Source organism: Octopus bimaculoides, chromosome Z (genome assembly GCF_046866305.1).
Source record: "Octopus bimaculoides isolate indiv1 chromosome Z, ASM4686630v1, whole genome shotgun sequence".
NCBI lineage: Eukaryota > Metazoa > Mollusca > Cephalopoda > Octopoda > Octopodidae > Octopus > Octopus bimaculoides.
The window spans coordinates 19,620,960-19,626,547 of record NC_142944.1 but is presented as its reverse complement, the minus strand read 5'-3'; positions in this window follow the sequence as shown (position 1 = coordinate 19,626,547).

Below are 5,588 nucleotides of genomic sequence, written 5' to 3'. Positions count from 1 at the left end.
CCCCCGACTTTGGAAGGTCATAACTTTCAGAAAAATGAATGTTTTTTAATGAAATTTTCGATGCATATATTATTTATTATGTAGATCCCGAATATACAAAAATTTTCGGTGAAAGTGTTTTGGGAGGGGGTGGGGGACAATTTTCGGAAATTCCACTTAAATTCCTCTTAACTTCCAGGAAAATGAATATCTTTTCGTAAAATTTTCTACAAATATACCTTGATGTATGTACATTTCGAGCATGAATTTTGAAGGAAACAACTGCAGGTTATTTTTGAGAAACGTTCCCCACTCGGTGGTGTTTCGGAGCAAGTTATCCATATTTGTTTCATTTTTCTCTATCATGTGTGTATGTGCATCCGTAGATTTCTAATGAAGTAATAGGCAGTGAAGAGAAGCCGTCATAAGAAAACTTACGTTAAAAATAACATGCACACGATTTTTTTTTCTCAATAGAAGTAAATTCCAAAGTAAACGTTTCTAGTAGAGAAGTAGAAGAGAACAGAAGCAAAATTAGGAATATACACGCACGGTTAAATATAGAAACTATAAAGGGCAGACTCGGCGGAGTCACCCTGTCCCTTCCCCAAGAATTTTAAAATGTTAACTTTCCGAAACTTTTTTTTCAATCTTGCAAAAACACGAAGATTAAGAATAAACTGAGAAAAAGTACACAAATATATTTTACATACCTGTCGTATACGTCGGTTTTGTTTTTTTTCACTTTAAAGGTGGATTAATCCCAACAAAATAACATAAGTTTAGTCACTGTTTCAGTACGTGTTTGTGTTCTTCATTGATCTTATGTGAAATCTTGTATTAGTTAAGAATGTTTGTTTAAAAAAAAACGTATGTTATGTGTATATGTATTTAAAATGTGTATTGCACAGCAATTTGAGCAAAGACGTGCTCAAACTGTCTAGTAGAGTACCTCTTCCGCCACATGAATTCTATTAAATACGTGGGAAACAACTTGGATGAGGTACCATAAAGTTGCCGATATTTGCGTTTAGCATGCACCCACATTCCTTCTACATGATTTGTGTGTACACCTGTGGCTTCATCAACAAATGAAACTGAGTGGTTTACCGTTAAATTCAGGAACCCTTGCTGCTGCAAATTACAATAACGTGCCCCTTCATCTGTGAAAATGATGCTCCATGGACGGACATGTTGCCGGATAATGGATTCCAAGGAATCCATGGACCGGCTATTATCCGGGCATATAGATAAGAAGCAATTGGTGGGATTGTCCAATTCAACTCCACCCAACACCCAAGTGCCGTCGTAGTGCGCACCCCGCCGATACTTTCGGTGCATAGATTTAGACTCATCGATGGCAACCACGACATCGGGGCCACCAATCATTAATGGATCATCAATTAGGTGTTGTGCCAGAATATTTCGGCAGAAATTGGCCCAATCCACCACAGTGGACCAACTCGCAATTTTTAGCTCATGCATAATTTTCTGCAAGGGTTTATAAGAGTTGGATGAGATATGATGGCATGGCCATCTCTCCCCAGCTCTTATATTATTTATTAAATTCAGAAATACAACAAACACGAGGGTCAACGGTAACAACAGATCAATAATTTATTCCTGGTTGGTGTAGAGCCGTTTGGTTCCCGGGTGAACAGGCATGCCGCTATAATACCAAAGGAAGCTTCGTCCACATGTCGGTGGAGAGCTGCGAGAAATACGTGTTGACACGACGCCTGCTGGATGAATAAGAGCGAGAACGCTATATCTTTATCCTCCACGTGTTGCATTGCGCATGCGTGCTCGGGTACTTCCGCTGACGGCAAATCCCTTGCACATGCGCAGTGGCACTTCCCAAGATGGCGGCCACACGCGCCACTACAATGTCTCCCCCCCCCCGAGTGCATAGCACAAAACAAGGAAAGATTGTAGAGACCGCGGAAACAAGATGGCCGCCGAACCTAGAAAACACGGCTAAAATTATACAATGAAAAAAACAACAAAAAATTGTTTTGTTAAAACAAAGAATGACACGCTCAATAAATTTGCAAAACAATGCTGTGTCGGATGCAGTAACGGAAGCAAAACTTTTGCATCCGACACGAATATGAGTAAGAAAAAAAAGTTCGGCGATCTTTCGAAGAGAGGGAAAAAGGAGGATTAGGTGTCCCTGCTGTCTGCTACCTAACGTCCTTTCCCTCTTCGTTTACGGAAACTGCCGAATTGATGTACACAAAGACACATGGACGATTTGACGTATAGAGAACTTGCATCGAAACTATGCCAAAAGTACTGTTCAACATGAAAAGTTCAGCCAGACCTAGAGATAAAGTGTCTGTGTGAAAGAAAGTTGGGATCTTTGTGATTTGACGACCAACACTTGTTTTCTTAACGAAACACTTTCAAACTTGGGACACTGGTAGACTGTGTCATACAAAACAACTTTTTCTCTTAGCCTTCTTAACAAAAAAATGTACATCGCAAGTTATTTCATGTTAAAGTTGTCGTATTTCTGTAATTTCAACCAATCACTGACGTCTATTCAGCTGAATACAGTCAGTGCTGGCCGGTCATAAAAATGTTATTCCCTGTGACATATTTCATCCGGTTTAATCGTAATTTATACGCATATATTGTTTATATAATAAATTACGCTGTGCGTATCTGTGTGTGTATATTTTTCCCATAACCTCACTCATAACCCTAACCCTAACCCTAACCCCAACTCTAAAACCCGAGCCCTAACCCTAAACTAGAGTTTGATTTGAAGAATATTTGGCTGCTATTTCTAGGAAATGAAGCACTTGGTGGAGGTGCATTAATAATTCTGGTAGCTCCAATAACAAGTGCAGGCAATATTCAAGTATTTTGATGGCTTTTTCCCCTTTGTTTACGAACAGTCTAGTTAATCGGAAATGTCAGAACTAACGGGGATTAATACGATATACACCGTTACAGCGATAACTGTTTTCAACTGAATAGACGTCAGTGATTAGTTGAAATTATCGAAATAAGACAATTTTTAACGTGAAATAACTTCGAATACAAAATTTATTATCTGTTCTATACCACAAAATATACAAGTATACGAAGTTTGAAAGTGTTTCGGTACCAAAAACACTACATAAAAAAATGTTGCCCGTCAAACCACAAAGGTCCGAAAGTTGCAACGAAGGTGTTGGCGTGAGCAAATGTGTATGCAAAGGTTGAAACAATATGTAACGTGTACATATTTTCTTTTAGCACGTTACTGTGCACAGAAATGGAATAAAACAATGTTTGTTTGTACAGAGAAATGAAATGCCGGCGGTACAAAAATGTCAAATGTATATTGTTCTGGAAAGTTTCTTTGGCCAATGCACTGTCCGGCCAGATCTAGTGACATAAGGGTCACTTGAGTTTTGTCGCAACGACGAAGGTGGAGTGGTTTCTGGTGTGTGTGTTTGTGATGGTATTGATGTTGGTGTATGCATTGGTAAAGATGTTGACAGTGGTGTGTGCGGTGTTTGAGAAACGGGCACGTCGTCCACGGAAGTTGAGGGTTTTTCAAGGTACGCTGTTTTCAGACGGTCGGCAGACACAACCTCTGTACGACCATTAGCGTCGAACTGGAAAAACGCAAGTGACATATTTCATCCGGTTTAATCGTAATTTATACGCATATATTGTTTATATAATAAATTACGCTGTGCGTATCTGTGTGTATATTTTTTCCCATAACCTCACTCATAACCCTAACCCTAACCCTAACCCCAACCCTAACCCTAACTCTAAAACCCGAACCCTAACCCTAAACTGGAAAAACTTTGGAGTGCGAGAAAGCACACGAAAGGGTCCTTTATAGGGAGAAACAAGGGGTCCTTTTACAGAATCATCCCTAATGAACACATGAGACCAAGACTCAATGTCTGCTGGCAATTGAGAGGGAGGTGACTGTTGTCTGGGACCCATAGCTGGAAGATTGGAGAAATACTCCCGTAACCGAGTAACATAGGACTCTGGATGTGGTAGTTGTGACGAGTCTGGTACCACCATCGTACCAGGCAACGCCAGTGTGGTACCGTAAAGAAGCTCCGCCGAGGAGAAACCCAGGTCAGCTTTGATCGCAGTCCGGCATCCAAGGAGGACGACCGGAAGAAATTCAACCCAAGACTGCGAGTTGGGCGAGGCGCGTAAGGCAGCCTTAAGTTGCCTATGAAATCGCTCAACCATCCCATTAGAAGCGGGATGGTAGCTGGCGGTGCGTATACGGTGCACCCCCAAGATTCGTGATAGGTCACGAAAAAGCGCGGCCTCAAATTGCCGGCCACGATCTGTGGTCACGCTGGACGGTACACTGTACCGAGAAATCCAGCCAGACACGAAGGCTTGAGCGACAGTCTCAGAAGTAATATCAGCTATAGGAATGGCTTCTGGTCAGCGGGAGAACCGATCGACACATGTTAACAGATATGAGAACCCGCAACTCACTGGCAATGGTCCAATCAAATCAAGGTGGACGTGACGGAAACGGGCCTCGGTGGATGGAAATTGTCCAAGTGGGGCACGAACTTTTGCACTCTGGCACTTCAAGCAAGAGCGTGCCCAAGTGGTGATTGACCGCCGCATGTTGGGCCAAAAAAAACGAGCTGTAATAAGTTTGACTGTCGCAGAGATGCCCGGGTGTGACAAGGAATGAAGGGCGTTAAAAACAGAACGTTGATGGTTCTCAGGCACTAAGGGCCTGGGAGAACCAGTGGAAATGTTACACAAAATAGAGCCTTCGGAGCAAGGGAGCGGAAGATAGGCAAACTTACAAGTATGGTACTTTGGCGAAGTTAAGTCTAAACTCGACAAAGGAGGTTGCTCCTGCGAAATTGCTAGCAAGTCAATTACCGCGGGAGTGGAAATAGAATGCACAGGGAGTCGCGAAAGAGCATCAGCTGGGATGTTCTCTTTCCCTGGCACATGACGAATGTCACCTGTAAACTGTGAAATGAAGTCCAGGTGACGAAAAGCACGAGGAGAGAGTTTGTCCGTTTTAGAGGATAGAGCAAAAGTGGGGGGCTTGTGATCAGTATAAATCACAAACTCCCGTCCCTCGAGCTGATGTTGGAAATGCCGAACTGACAGATAGATTGCTAATAGCTCGCGATCAAAAGTGCTATATCTGCGCTCGGCAGGCTGTAGTTGGCAAGAAAAGAAAGCCAAAGGTTGTATGTTTCCATCTACGGTGTGGTGTAAGACAGCACCAACCGCAGAATCTGATGCATCCACAGATAGTGACAGGGGGGCATTAGGAGCCGGATGTGCAAGGACGGGCACGGAGGATAATTCCCGTTTGACGGACTCAAAAGCTGACAACGCCTCAGCAGAAAGAGTGAGTCGAGCATCCTTCTTAGTGTGGCCTTGCAGTAGCCTAGTTAATGGAAGAAGCTTATCCGCACATCGGTTTATAAATCTTCTGTAAAAATTGACAATCCCCAAGAAGTGGCGCAACTGTCTTAAAGAAGTTGGAGGTGCGATGCGTTGAATGGCATCGACCTTTGAAGGAAGAGGTCTGATTCCACTGGAATCAGTAAAATGTTCGAGAAAGTCCAGAGAAGATTGCCCGAAAACACATTTAT